General features: G+C 40.3%; 1 long non-coding RNA gene across 1 annotated transcript in view; it reads left to right on the top strand.

Moving 5' to 3' along the window:
- LOC145509738 (uncharacterized) overlaps nt 1-16,360 on the top strand; it is a 275,954-nt gene that overhangs the window by 113,970 nt on the left and 145,624 nt on the right. Inside the window, exons 3-5 of the long non-coding RNA XR_014056372.1 lie at nt 210-343; nt 1,337-1,410; nt 2,105-2,339. This is a non-coding gene — a long non-coding RNA (uncharacterized LOC145509738). The remainder of the gene's footprint in view (nt 1-209; nt 344-1,336; nt 1,411-2,104; nt 2,340-16,360) is intronic.

Below are 16,360 nucleotides of genomic sequence, written 5' to 3'. Positions count from 1 at the left end.
AAAATATTCTGACAGGTAAGAACCACATCAGGGGATAATCAGGAATTTGAAGAGGTATATTTTTGGAAAATTTGAAATTATAGCATCGAATAGAGTTTCTTTTCTGAATGTTGACAGAACAACTTGACCTTGCTTCCTACTTAAAACTCTCTTTCTGGAACTGATGCAAGCATCTATTTAACTTGTTGCTTCTTTTCTGTACATTCCAGGGGTTCCACTGAGCAGAGCTCATTTTGGGATACGGACAGAATCATGTTCCCCATCAGTGCCCACCAGATACCCACAATGACACTGCTTAAGAAGATGTGTGTACCATGACTTGGAATCTCATCCGTGCATAAAAGTAAGTCTGTCACACTGACTAACGTGATAGGTGATCTCCTGTGATATGTGTGGTCCACTAATTTTCTGTGGTAACATCCGCTTGTACTTTCTGCCTCCTAGCTGTCCTCATCTAAAATTTATCATCCTGTCTATTACAAGCTGAGAAAAGGCCTCAACCTTCAGCAAATTCCTGTTTTCTCTAAGCTCTGCTCATTAATAAATAGTAATAGGAAACAAACAGAAAAATAGCTAGAGAAGCAAAATGGATAGTCAGGGCAGGCTCATCTCTAATCCACGTTTAGATCATCTGTCTGTGAGTTTATTTTCATGACTACTGTAAACTGTTGTTCTTTATGTTGGTAAATCATGGCAGAAGTTCTTGGGTGTCCGAATGAATCAGGCAGGACTTGTCTTCCATTGCCAGGGGATGTGATTCCAGGGTGATGTTCAGGCTCCTTCCTCTGCTGATTTCCCTGCCCCATTCTGTTAGCTGCTACATGCAAGTTAGCAGTGATACTCCTTGTTTAGTATGGATGTGTTTGTCAGATATTTCCTTGAGTGTTTTTGAAGGCAAAAAGAAGAGGAAGTGCAAAAACACTGGTAGCTTACAGGATGCTAGACAACATCCTGCCTAGAGCTGGCACTAGACCTTAGCTGAGGTGGCCTCAAACTTGTTTCCTTTGCTTTTTTGCCAAAAGTTCATGTGGTGGTGATGGAAATGGAATGGGACTTAGTTTTCAAGTCCTGGATTCAAGTCTTGGCTCTCTCTAATCGCTTGTCTCCTGTGGTACACAATGAGGATAATCTTTACCTCATTACACAGGAAGAGTCAGTCCAACACAGTGTGATGTAAGGTAAGACTTTTTGTTTTGTTCTTTCTTCTTCTTTGCTCTTTAGTCGCTAAGTCATGTGCGACTCTTTATGACCCCATGGGCTGTAGCCAGTTAGGCTCCTCTGTCCACGGGATTCTCCAGGCAAGAATACTGGAGTGGGTTGCCATTTCCTTCTCCAGGGGATCTCCCCGACCCAGGGATTGAACCTGTGTCTCCTGCATGGCAGGCAGATTCTTTACCAGCTGAACCAAAGGTAAGACTAGTATTATTAATAAGGCTACAAAAACATTCCCTGTTACTACCATTTCTAAAAGGAAACTTTAATATCATTCGCACCACACTGTATAGAGAATCCTCTGTCCCCAGGGTGTATCATGAGTCCCCCTGCTCCCCCTCCTTACTGTCTTGATGTACTACCTGGTTTGGCGTGTGATAGCTTGGGGAACTTTCTTGTTATTGCTCCAGCTGTGGTTGCTGTTTGTTGTGCTGTATAACATAGTTCTTGGTTCACATTAACTTGTGTGTACTATTATCCAGAAATAGAACAAGAGATGCATTTCATTAAAAATACATATTGAGATATAGAAATATTTAAATAAACCTCTAGGCCCACAGGATAACGTCTTTTTTTCTGTCCACCTCCCCTCCAATGTCTAAAGTACATCCCTAATGCCAGCATTTGGGAACTTAAGTCCTGTGGACTTGCTATCATATCCCGTGAGGCAAAGCTGCGGTTGTTAAAATATGATGTGTGATTTTAGAAAAAGGGCTAGCATAATTCTGTATCATCTAACATGGTCTTAATAGGTCTGTTTCCTTTTGCAAACATTTATTAATAGTGTGGTAACTCATACTGTAGATTTGGGGGAATCACATTTTAAGACTCAACTGATGTAGCCAGAGGTGGTCAGCAGCAATTAGACTTCCTAATATTTGACTTTCCTTAGGTTAATGAAACATTTATATGCCAACACCTGCATCACATTAAAGCCTGGCTTGCCTTACTCACCCTCTACTCCTGGGCCAGCAGCAGCACCTGGGAGCTTGTTAGAAATGCAGAGTCACAGGCCTGCCCCAGACCCAGTGATCAAACTCTGTCTGCTGGTGAGTTACACGTACATTACAGTTCAAGACTACTGCCCCAGCGGACCTCACTCTTAGTTTTCAGAAGGAATGAAGAAGGTAAGAATAACTTACTGCTCTTGTTACTGAATGATCAGAGTCAGCAAAACAGCTTGCTCATCTGTGTTGACCTTCACTATCAAAAGAAACATACTGTGAGCTACATGTGTAGTTTTAAATTTATGGTCAGCATGTTAAAAAAGAAACATAAAATTAATTTTAATGTATTTTATTTAAACCAATACATGCAAAGTAATATTTCAGTGGGGAATCAATGTGAAAAAAATGATATTGTACATTTTTTTCATAATGATTGCTCATAGTACATACTTATGTGCATATATACTTATAGCACATCTCAGTTCACACTGACTAGCCGTACATTTCAGGTGCTCAACAGCCACATGTGGCGAGTAGCTGTCATAGTGACAGAGCAGTTGTAGACAATGATGTATCTGCCATCCACTCCAGGGTGCAGTGAAATGTCTTTCCTGCAGGGGTGTGCACACACTTCCTTCCTGGACTTTATTATTGCGTCAGACTTTGTGCTTACCTCCAACCTTAAGATGCACCTGTTTTAAAAAACTGACAGTAGCACAAGATAAATACAGTAGAAGACATTTGTACCAAGTGCTCAGGAAGCATAGGAGACGGAGTATCAAACATTGTACAGGGCAGAAGACAGCATCAGGCTTAAAAGCTTGCACTATGGAAACAAATAGACCCATGCTTCAGGATTTACGTTAGTCCTCTGGGTTTTCAATAGGTGCTTTTCATAGAGTGTTGTAAGGATAAAATGAGAATTGGATATAAAGAATAATATTATGCTTTATTGATTTCATTATTAAAAGAAAGGTAAGGGTAAATTTGATTGTGGATAAGTGGAGTTTCACAGGTGTATCTGCCAGGATCCACCAAATATATGAACATTTGATTTCTCTACTTTCTCTCTCTCTATATATGTAGTATAGTGTAATATATGAACATATGCATGTATATATATATATATGTACATTTTCCTTAAATTGTTGGAGAATAATCTGTAGGCAGCAAGACTATCCATATATATTTCCTGAGAATGAGAACATTTTCTTACATGATTAGGGGTGTAATTATCAAATTTCAGAAACCTTAAGACACAATTTCTGTAATCTATCACATCTCTGTGGTCTCCTGGAATCTAGGACAGTTGCTCAGTCTTTCCTTTGGGGGTGGAAAAGGGTGTGTGTGTAAAAACTCGACATTTTTAGAGAGATGAGGCTAGTTATTTTGTGGACTATCCCTCAACTTGGGATTATCTGATGTTTTCTCATATATTTGGGCAGGTTAGCTAGGATACTTTAAAATCTTTTTAAAAATATTATGTAAGTTTCAATATAGTAATTCACAATTTTTTAACCTTATACACCATTTATAGTTTAGTTATTATAAAATATCGGCTATATTCCCTGTGCTGTAGAATATATCCTTGTAGCTCTATTTTATACACAGTAGTTTGTCTCCCTTAATCCCCATATCCTGATCTTGCTCTTTCCCTCTCCCCACTGGTAGCCACTAGTTTGTTTTCCCTGTTTTTTCTGTTATATTCACTATTTTAGAAGATTTTAGATTCTACATATAAGTGATATGCAATTTTTGTCTTTGTCTGAGTTATATCATTAAGCATAATGCCTTCTAAGTCCATCCATGTTGTTGCAGATGGTAAAATTTTCATTTTTTTATGGCTGAGTAATAATCCTTTGTTTGTATATACACTGCTGCTGCTAAGTCGCTTCAGTCGTGTCTGACTCTGTGCGACCCCATAGAGGGCAGCCCACCAGGCTCCCCCGTCCCTGGGATTCTCCAGGCAAGAACACTGGAGTGAGTAGCCATTTCCTTCTCCAATGCATGAAAGTGAAAAGTGAAAGTGAAGTCGCTCAGTCGTGTCCAAGTCTTCGTGACCCCATGGACTGCAGCCTACCAGGCTCCTCCGTCCATAGGATTTTCCAGGCAAGAGTACTAGAGTGGGGTACCATCACCTCCTCTGGTATATACACTGCATCTTTTAAAAAAAATTTTAAATTGAAGGATAATTGCTTACAGAATTTTGTGGTTTTCTGTCATACATTATTGATTTGTTGAAAGCCAGATAGGTTGCGTCTGTATCTTGGCAGTTATAAATAATGATGGTATATGAACATGGGGATGCTTGTTATTTTTTGAATTAATGGTTTTTCATTTTCTTTGGAATATATACCTGGGAATGGAATTGCTGGACCATATGGTACACATTACTGTGTATGTGTGCGTGCGTGTTTTCCCTTTCTTTTTCTCTAGGAGTGTTATAGCATCCCAGTCTTACATTTACATCTTTAACACCTTTCTCAGCTGGTACGTGAGACTAGCAGGGTAGATGGTGGGCAGGCTCAGGGATTTTGGGACTAGTGCCTGCCCACTGGTGAGGAGAGCTGGGTTTTGGGGTCTTAATGCAGCCTATCTGCAGGTGGGTGGGTCTGAAGACCTTGTGTACATCCTGTAAGAATGGAATTTCTATCTCCCTTGGCTGATAGAAATTCCAGTCTTACAGGATGCATACAAAGTCTCATGCTCCAGACTCACCCACCAGTAGACGGGTTGTATCAAGACCCCCTGGAGTAGGAAATGGCAACCCACTCCTTATTTTGCCTGTCTATTCCATAGACAGACAGAGGAGCCTGGTGGGCTACAGTCCATGGGGGGGGTCACAAAAAGTCAGACATGACTAAGCATGCATGTACACACACACTTCTGGGACTCCTGAAAGTAAAGCCCCACTGGCCTTCAAAGTGAGATCTTCTTGGGGTCATCTGCCTGGCACAGGACGACCCAGGTTGGGAAGTCTGATGTGTGGCTCAGATGCCTCACTCCTTTGGGAGAATCTCTTCATTTTTAATTATTCTCTCGTTCGTGGGTCACCACCCCTTTGGTATGGGACGGACTCTACCATGACTCTGCTTATTCCTACCTGTCTTGCTGCAGTTTCTTCTTCTATTGTGGAAGATCCTTTGTTTCCGGTTGAGTCCAGTCTTTTCTCCTGATGGTTGTTCTGTAAATAACGATACATAAGAGGCGATGAGCTCAAATTCCCATAAGCTAGGATTTTTGAAGATATTTTTAAATGAAGATGCCAGTAATAGCAGGAAGGCAACATCATTGCAAGACCTAAAAACAGTGATGTGATTAGATCCTGCTTCCAAGTTGTAGCTGCAGAGGATGGACCACTTGAGAGAAGCTGTATTTACTGAGGGGTGCCACCAAACCCAGAACTGTGGTAGGGGAGAGGAGGAGAAGTCAACACCCAGATCTTTCTCTCTTCCTGTCCTTGGATCCCTTGCTGCTGCTAAGTCACTTCAGTCATGTCCTACTCTTCGCAACCCCATGGACTGCAGTCTACCAGGCTCCTCCGTCCATGGGATTTTGCAGGCAAGAGTACTGGAGTGGGGTGCCATTACCTTTTCCTGGATCCCTTGCAGGTGCTCTCATTGGCTCAATTCAACAACAACAACAACAACAACAAAAGACATTTAAGGGTAATCCGGGTGATTGAGTGAGTCTTCAGCAGTCAGACTCATAGAGCAGTGAGAATGGGATTACGGGGGAAAAGAAAATCACCTGCACTCCAAGCAGAGGAGGCAGTAAATGCAAAGGGAGTGTGCAGTATGAAGGGCCAAAAAGTGCTGAGGAACATTCTGGGATGCAGTCAATGAGGTTGAGAAGCTAGCCTGGGCCCACTGTGTAAAAGTATTACATAACAAGTTTAAGGGGGCTTCCCTGGTGGCTCAGATGGTAAAGAATCCACCTGCCATGCCAGAGACCTGGGTGCGATCTGTGGGTTGTGAAGATCCCCTGGAGGAGGGCATGGCAACCCACTCCACTATTCTTGCCTGCAGGGATACAGTCAACAGGGTAGCAAAGAGTTGGACATGACTAAGCACAAGAAGTAAGACTCTGGAGTTGATCCTGCTGAAATAATTATTTTTGAGCATAGGAGTTAATATGATCAGATCAGTGTTTCAGAAAAAATAGCTATGGAACAGAACTGCAAAAGAAATGGAATTCAGGGAGTCATTGAAACAATTCAGAGCAGAGATGAAAAAGTGTCACTACTTGCACAGAAGGTAAAGAAAAAGACAAATATGAAGCTTTTGGGACATTTAAAAATCAGACAACAAAAAGATACAAGATGCTGGAAGTTTAGTTAATAATAAGTAATATTGTTGGTCATGGCAGCTAATAGGTAGTAAATACCTACTATCTTACACCAGATTAGAGAGCTTCATCTTCAGAGCAACTCTGTGAGGCAGATGTGATTCTCACAGTTCTAATTATAAGAAATAAGAGTGTTTGGGGGGATGATAGTACCATGAATTGAGACAGAATGTTTGAAGTTGCCCATGGGGCATAATGAGTCCTAACGAGTTAAGCTACTGGGAGATGAGATAGGGAGCCATGGACGCAGATCTGGGCTGGTACTGGGAACTTGCTGATGTGAGCTGTAATCATAGAATGTATGAGGCTGACCAGGATAAACTCTGAACAAGAGGAACCACTACTCTATGTGAAGGAGTGTTTGGAAAGAATGTCAGAGATGTTTGAATGGCAGGAAGAATATCACATGTACCCTTTTGTTGTTGATAATAACTGGCCTACCCAACTGTGGTGTCATCATCATTGTGATCTTTCAGCTGGCCTACATTTGTAAAGGACATACACTTTACAACTTTGAGTAAGAGGTTCTGGTTCAAGGTGGTAATGTTGGCATGTCCTGAACTTGCCTCTTTCCTTGGACACACCAAAAATACAACCACACACAGCAATTTCTTTTGAAGAAATACTTGCAAACCAGCTGAGTGACTCCTATTGTTGTTGTTGAGTCACTCAGTGATGTCTTGACTCTTTTGGGACCCCATGGACTGTAGCCCAGGGCTCCTGCATTGTAGGTGCATTCTTGATCACTGAGCCAACCGGGGAAGCCTAGATGACTCAGATATTTGGCAAGAGAAAAACCAATGGAAGCAGTTAGGAGAAGCTGAGATACAATCCTACCATGTGACCTACATTTGGGAGGTAACTCAAACCTGGAGTTTCTCCCCAGATAAGACCTGCACCCGAGAAACAAGCCCTGAAAAGATCTAACTCTCAAAAACCAACAGGGCTTGTATCCATGAGACCCACAAGGCTATAGCAAACTGAGAAATGGCTCTTAAAGAATTTGTACACAAGGACTCACTCACCTATCCCCAAGACGTTGTACTTATCATAAAGTGTTGGCCTGCCGCGCAGGCATCTAATTTAACATGAATCTAGAGGCTTTCCAGGGCACCAGCTTTACCTTCTATCTTGCTCCAGCAAGTGGGGACCATCTTTGTGGTCTCCCTCTGCCACACTCTAAACACCAGTATCTTCTGGAGGGAAGCTTTCACATGCACTGTTACCCTAGTTTTACAGCTGCCACCTAGGGCACACCTAGCTTTGCTTGGCAGAGGGGCTTGCATTCCTGAATTTCATGGGGTTGTAATCAGAGAGAGAGTTCTTGGCAGACTGTTCCCTCTGGGCACAGTAATGAACACATTAAAAGGTCATACACCATGATCGAGTGGGATTTATCCCAAAGATGTAGGGGTTATTCAGTATCCACAAATCAATCAGTGTGATACACCACATTAACAAATTGAATAAAAACTGTATGATTATCTCCATAGATGCAGAAAGATTTTGAAAAATCTTTTAACACCCATTTATGATAGAAACTTTACAGAAAGTGGGCATAGAGGGAACCTACCTCAACATAATAATGCTGAAAGCATTCTCTTCCCAGGTGGCTCAGTGGTAAAGAATTACTGGCACAAAGACAGAAATATAGATCAATGGAACAAAATAGAAAGCCCAGAGATAAATCCACGCACTTATCGACACCTTATCTTTGACAAGGGAGGCAAGAATATACAATGGAGAAAAGACAATCTTTTTAACAAGTGGTGCTGGGAAAACTGGTCAACCACTTGTAAAAGAATGAAACTATAACACTCTCTAACACCATACACAAAAATAAACTCACAATGGATTAAAGATCTAAACGTAAGACCAGAAACTATAAGACTCCTAGAGGAAAACATAGGCAAAACACTCTCTGACATAAATCCTAGCAGGATCCTCTATGACCCACCTCCCAGAATATTGCAAATAAAAGCAAAAATAAACAAATGGGACCTAATTAAACTTACAAGCTTTTGCACAATGAAGGAAACTATAAGCAAGGTGAAAAGACAGCCTTCAGAATGGGAGAAAATAATAGCAAACGAAGCAACGGACAAAGAATTAATCTCAAAAATATACAAGCAGCTCATGCCACTCAATTCCAGAAAAATAAACGACCCAATCAAAAAATGGGCCAAAGAACTAAACAGACATTTCTCCAAAGAAGACATACAGATGGCTAACACACACATGACAAGATGCTCAACATCACTCATTATCAGAGAAATGCAAATCAAAACCAGAATGAGGTACCATCTCACGCCCATCAGAATGGCTGCTATCGAAAAGTCTATAAACAATAAATGCTGGAGAGGGTGTGGAGAAAAGGGAACCCTCTTACACTGTTGGTGGGAATGCAAACTAGTGCAGCCACTATGGAGAACAGTGTGGAGATTCCTTAAAAACCTGGAAATAGAACTGCCATATGACCCAGCAATCCCACTGCTGGGCACACACACCAAGGAAACCAGAATTGAAAGATACACGTGTTCCCCAATGTTCATCACAGCACTGTCTACAATAGCCAGGACATGGAAGCAACCTAGATGTCCATTGGCAGACGAATGGATAAGAAAGCTGTGGTACATATACACAATAGAATATTACTCAGCTATTAAAAAGAATGCATTTGAACCAGTTCTAATGAGGTGGATGAAACTGGAGCCTATTATACAGAGTGAAGTAAGTCAGAAAGAAAAACACCAATACAGTATACTAATGCATATATATGGAATTTAGAAAGATGGTAACGATGACCCTATATGCGAGACAGCAAAAGAAACACAGATATAAAGAACAGACTTTGACTCTGTGGGAGAAGGTGAGGGTGGGATGATTTGAGAGAATAGCCTTGAAACATGTATATTACCATATGTGAAACAGATTGCCAGTCCACATTCGATGCATGAAGTAGGGCGCTCAAAGCCAGTGCACTGGGACAACCTGAGGGATGGGATGGGGAGGGAAGAGGAGGGCGTTCAGGATGGGGGACACATGTATACCCATGGCTGATTCATGACAATGTATGGCAAAAACCACTATAGTATTGTAAAGTAATTAGCCTCCAATTAAAATTAAAAAAAATCAGCCTGCCAATGCAAGAGACACGAGGTAGATTTCTGGGTCAGGAAGATCTCTTGGAGGAGGAAATGGCAACCACTCCAGCATTCTTGCCTGAAAACCCATGGACAGGGGAGCCTGACAGGCTGCAGTCCATGGGGTCACAAAGAGTCAGACACAACTGAGCACGCACACACAGAGGCACTAAAGTCAGGAACGAGACAAGTATGGCCACTTGCATACACTTTTCTTCAACATAGTTTTGAAAGTCCTAGCCGTGGCAATCAAAGAAAAAAAAAGGAATCCAAATTGGAAACAGAGATGAGAAACTGTCACTGTTTGCAGATGACATGAAATATGTATATAGAAAATCCTATCAGAAAATTACCTGTACTCAACAGTGAATTTGGTAGTTGCAGGATACAAAATTATTACACAGAAATCTGTTTCATTTCTATACACTAACTTATTGGCTGTCACAAATAAGATGTTATGCTCTAGGAACATGACAACTGCTCTGGCTCATCACTGAAGGTAGAGCTTGCCTTGAAGTATACCTGATTTGTTCTAGACAACATCTAGACAACAACTATTTAACTATGTGTCCTTTCAATATATACCATTTAACTTCTACCTGGGAATTAGTACTTGCTGAGCTCCTAAAAGGAAAATTATATTTTTCCCATTTGAAAATTATTTTTGCAAACTATTCCAAAGTCCTTGAATTATAAGGGATAGATTTTTTAAATGTTAGTTTTATACAGCATTGTGGCTAGATCTTGCTCACAATGTAAAAGTGCTCTGCATTAGATAGGTCCTAAATTAGTTTTTCTTGATTGCCTGATGTAGATTTATTATGTGTTTTTATTTGAGGCACCATATTGAAAATATTTTCCATGTGGAATATGTTTCATTTAAGGAACTATAGAAACCGCTAATCTGGTTTGATGCTCTTTATTTTTTCGGAAACATTTATTTCATCCCTTTGTTACTGGCTGTTCTATTATGGTTTAGAGACAACAATAAAGATCTTATTGTTTATGCTTCATTGGAAAAAATAATAGTTCAGATATTTGACCTGAGATAATTGTGAATCCCATTGGGGAAGTGCTGCATATTTTTGAAGATTATGTGTTTTTAAACTACAAGAAAGAATAGAACACAATTTATCCTGGGAGCTTTTCTTTAGGATCTATAATATTTTTGTGGACTATTAATAAATACACTATATGGTTGTATTGTATATTATATCTCTTATTAACTCTAGTGCCATCACTAATGTTTTAATATATAACCATATGTTCCTCAAGGGAGTAGTTTGTGTGTTTTACTGGCAAGTAGCACACAAAAAATTCTCCCTGCTATTCTCTTCTACTATAAATTAATATCCACTACCAGGGGACCTCTTATGATATAAAATTGTCATCCTGTGAGTGGTATGGATGAAATTACCATGGAGGAAAGCTTGAGCAGTTACTGGACTATGAATAAGACAGCACCAAAAAAAAAAACAAAGCAAAAACAGCACCTATTCTGTACATAGGACCCCTGGTGTGTTATATTAATTTATGATAAATAATTTACTTCACTAACTTCAAAGTTTACTACTCTGAATTACCTTTTTAGTCACAGTGTTTTCTTAATGTAAGTGCATTTTCTATACTGAAAAGGAATACTCTAAAAGCATGGCATCATCTTAGCCAGCTCCAGACTATTCTGCAGTTTCTACAACACAAGATTTTATCCAGTAAGAGTGCCTGGAGCATGGATCCTTTTAAGTGACAGTGTTGTCTGCACTGCTTTTCATTTTGGCAGTAAAGGAGTTACAGGAAAAGATGGATCCATAATGACAGTCCTGTGTGTTGTAATGTGATGGTTGCCTGGCAACTCTACCTGTAGAAATAAATATGGGACTTGTATCTGTATTAATCCCCTCTTGTTGTCAAGGTTTAGAGGTTTTTAATACATTAAGCTTAGAAAATACTTAAAAGCAAAAAGGCTTGATCATTTGATGGTCCTTTAGAATTGTATGAGATTGCTGGATGTCGACAAATAAGGGGTCTTGGGGAGTAAGGGGTACCTAGTGCTGTGAATAAGTCTTGAATGTATTTGAACATCTCTTAAATGAGTCTGAGCCCTACCTTGGCATCTCACACAGCTTACATCTTCCAAGGACATATTTCTTCACTTAATAGTTATTGACTATCATTAAATGTGTTACTTCTGCACCAGAAATGGGCTAGGGTATAAATACAAGAAAGACAGAGCCCTGGGCTTTTAGTCTAGAGAGGTGACTTTATCATCTAGTGAAGAGCACATCTAGAGAGGAATGTTCTTACTTGTAACACTCAGGGAACACGCCCATCAGTACCAACTGTTCTTTTTATACTCTTAACAGAGACCAAAGCCAGCTGTGGATTATGCCCCAGCACACTGCTTGTGGCTACAGTACAAGCTTCCCTCTTCCACCCTCTCATTGAGTGTGCCAGAACATAGGTTATCACACTGGTCTGCTGGTCCCTGTATCTTCATTCTTTTCTTCTATGCCTCAGCTTTCACTTTCAAAGTCTTGACTCTTTTGTACTTCAGTATAACGTATTTTCATCCCATCAGTGATACCCCCTCTGTTTAAATAAGGATCTCAGAAAAGCTGTAAAGGAAAGTTGGCTAAAAAGATGACATATTTTACTGATGCAAAAACTCTTAAGGATTGCAAATTCTAGAAATAGACAAGGTCTCAGGATGATATATATTAAATTGTATTTTCAGTGCATAGACTAAGAACCTATATTGCTAATGATAAGAAGGATCACCTTTTATCATTCCAAGCTCTTCCAAATGGTGACATTTTGTCATTAATCTTAAATAAAGTCAGTATTTTAATTGGCTAAAAAAGTTAAAAAGTAGTCACTGCTTTTATCTTGTTATAATCATATAAATGTTAAGCCTTCTCAGTGGTCACCAAAACACTCATGACTTCGTTCAGTTGATTTAATTCTAAATCAGGACATCTGGTCACATGGAACAAAGGGATGAGGGATGAAATTATCTGTCTCCCCTAACTCTGTCATCTGCTAAGACAGCACAACAATGTCTGCCACAGCTCATCAAGAAAGCCCACATTTATTAGGTATGTGACTGAATCCACTGGCATTCAGCTGGGGAAACCAAAGCAATTTATTGTGGGATAAAGATTCATTACAGGAATGAGATCTTATGCAGTTTTAGAGAAGCCTGGGAAATATCTAAGGATCCAGAAGAGAGACATGAAAGGTTAGAGCTGACTAGCACCCAGCTCTACTGAAGCACTAATGGGTAGGGTAAGCTGAAGCTGATGGGTAAGGGTAAGTCAGAGCTTTCAGGGGAATTTGAGAAGCAGGTTGTTGCCACTGTAGGGGGCAGCAAAGAGGAGCTGGGGAAGAGAGTATGAAAAACATCAACTGTGCTGGCAACTACTTCTGGAGGTGTTCAGGCAAGAGGCTGGTGATGAGCATGGCACCTCTGCTCACCAGCAGGGCTACCATTCACAAGCAAGAGCTGGACAGAGACTCACGGTGTCTCCTTCCTCTTTTTATCACTATGCTCATCTCTGAACCTATAGTGGGAGAACAGAGGAAGAGAAAGTATGACTGGCTGTAGCTGTAACTTTATACTTAACTGTAGCCCTGCCATAAAATGACTGGTTAGTGATTAGCCTTGAAAGTTGGTCTTCCAGGACAAGCTTGTCTACTCCTTCTCATCTCCCAGCTGTAGCATAAACCCCTTAGCACAGATGGCTCACCAGTTAGGCTTTTCATGCCCATTCTATAACTCTGTAATACTCACAAGTTCCTCTGCACTAGTCATGAGGAACTCAGTGATAGATATAATTTGCTCACTATTTAGGCTTTTAATAGAGTAGCAATCCCTGGTGGCTCAGATGGTAAAGAGTGCACCTGCAATGCTGGAGACCCGGGTTCAATCCCTGGGTCAGGAAGATCCTCTGGAGAAAGAAATGGCAACCCACTCCAGTATTCTTGCCTGGAGAATTCCATGGACAGAGGAGTTGGGCAGGCTGCAGTCCATGGGGTTGCAAAGAGTCAGACACGACTGAGTGACTTTCACTCACTTCACAGAGGAGCAGTCCAGTAGGAGAAAGATGACAGAGTCATGGAAGGTTAAATATCGTTAGTAATAGAAAATCAAAATGAGATAAACACATGCCACATCTACAGGAGGAAAATCCACTGTGTGCCAGCACTATGAAGAAGAGTTCTTGGAGGAGGTGGCAAAGGAGAAAGGCATGTAGACCGTGAGAGACAGGATAAGCTGAGCACCTGTGATCATTGCCAGTCAGCCTTGGGAACAAAGAGAGCATGTGTGACCTTAGAAGTTACCACTGGCTGAGGTTAAACTAGTCAACTTGTTTAATCCTGTATAGGAAGAAAAATTTTAAGGACTAAAGTCAGAGTAACTCTGGAAAGAAAAGGAGGACCAAGATTATACCATGAGAAAAAGAAAGAGAGTAGATATCTGTTTTGAATCTTTTTTATAAAGAATCAATAAAAATGACAACATATATGCTTGAAAATGTTTGTTATGGTAGCAACCATGTTTTTCCTGTGTTTGAGACATTTTTGTCTTTGAATGATTAATGTGTCAAGTGTGGGCTTCCTTTCAGAATGAAACTGAATACAATAACTCCCTTACATACAAATAAGTTCTGTCCTGAGAGTGCATTCATAGCTCTGGTTTCTTTGCAAACCCAACAAAATTAGCCTCGGTATCCAACTTTTACAGATAATGCCAAATATATGAACTAACTTACGTGATTGGACATGTGAACACATGTTCATATCTTTGAAAGTTTGCAACTTGAAGATTCACATGTAGGGGACTTATTGTATTGGATCAGCATACAATTTTTTGGATTATAATTACAGTTTTAAAAAGTCCTGTACCTTAAAAGGTACATTGGAACAACTGATGCTGAAGCTGAAACTCCAGTACTTTGGCCACCTGATGTGAAGAACTGACTCATTGGAAAAAACCCTAATGCTGGAAAAGACTGAAGGCAGGAGGAGAAGGAGACAACAGAGGATGAGATGATTGGATGGCATCACCGACTCCATGGACATGAGTTTGAGCAAGCTCCGGGAGTTGGTGATGGACAGGGAGGCCTGGTGTGCTGCAGTCCATGGGGTCCCAAAGAGTCAGACGTCACTGAGTGACTGAACTGACTGACTGACTGTACCTTAATTGTCAATTCAGGAAAACATAAGAAACAACCTTGCAGAATAAAGGAAGTCAAGAGTTATAAGTGAGATTGAAAGCCATGAAGTGGATCTTCTTTGAGGAAAATGTTTTCCACAGAAGACATAGAGATGGCCAGCTGGTACATGAGAAGATGCTCAAAGTCACTAATCATGAGGAAAATGCACATCAGAACCACAAGAGAAACTGCCTTCTGCCTGCTAGAATGGTTATACTCAAGAAGACACTTAAAACAAGTGTTGGTAAGGATGTGGACTGTTGGTAGGAATGTAAATTAGGGCAACTACTATGAAAACCTGTATGAAGGTTCTTCAGAAAATTAGAATTACCATATGAGCCAACAGTTCCATTTCTAGTATTTATTTGAAGAAAACAAGGCCACTAACTCAAAAAGACATATGCACCCCCAATTTCAATGCAGCAGCCAAATAAGGAAGCCGTCTGTCTTGTCAGTGGATGAATTGATTAAAAAAATGTGATACAAAATAGAATACTATTCAGCCATAAAAAAAGAATGAAATCTTGCCATTTGTGACAACATGGATGAACCGTAAAGATATATTGCTAAGTGAAATAAGTCAGATGAAGACAAATATCATAGAATCTCACTTACATGACTCTAGGAAAACAAACCCAAACTGAGCTCATAGATAGAGAAGAGACTGGTGGTTGCCAGACATGGGAGGTTGGAATTGACAAAATGGATGAAGGGAGTCCAAAGGTACAGACTTCCAGGTAAGAGGTCATACATATGTAATGTACAGCATGGTGACTGTAATAGTTGTATTGTGTACCTGAAAGATGCTAAGAGTAAATCTTGAAAGTTCTCATCACATAGACACAAAATTGTAACTGTGTGTGATTATGGATGTTAACTATACTTACGGAGGTGATCATTTCATAATATATGCAAATTCTGAATGATTATGTTGTATATCCGAAACTAATATAGTTATATTGTCAGTTGCCGCTGCTGCTAAGTCACTTCAGTCGTGTCCGACTCTAGGCGACCCTATGGACAGCAGCCCACCAGGCTCCTCTGTCCATGGGATTCTCTATGCAAGAATACTGGAGTGGGTTGCCAGTTCCTTCTCCCATATTGTCAGTTATATTTCCTTATTAAAAAGACTCGTCTGATAGAATAACACACAAGTGAGGTCATGTTGATGAAAGCACAGTGTAAACTGTAAAGCACCAAACAAATACTAGTTATTGAGTGATGACACAAAGTACTGCATGGTGGTATCACAGATAAAGACTAAATTGATGACTGTATATGGGAAGCTTCAACAAGTATTTATTAGTAAGAATTAGATGGTCACAGCAGAATCGCTAAACCAAACTGACAATGTTGTAGAATATAGTTTCACAAAATGCAAAAATTTGTTCCAAAAAATGGTTGCCGGAATTGCTACCCAGTATCAGAACCTCCCATGATGATTAGCCAATCAAGTGTCTATTTTCTCTTTATCCTGCACTTCATTTCTTCAGCT

The sequence above is a fragment of the Giraffa tippelskirchi genome, chromosome 6 (assembly GCF_054371585.1).
Source record: "Giraffa tippelskirchi isolate mGirTip1 chromosome 6, T2T-mGirTip1v1.2.pri, whole genome shotgun sequence".
Taxonomy (NCBI): Eukaryota; Metazoa; Chordata; class Mammalia; order Artiodactyla; family Giraffidae; genus Giraffa; species Giraffa tippelskirchi.
This window is presented reverse-complemented; position numbering and strand designations above follow the sequence as displayed.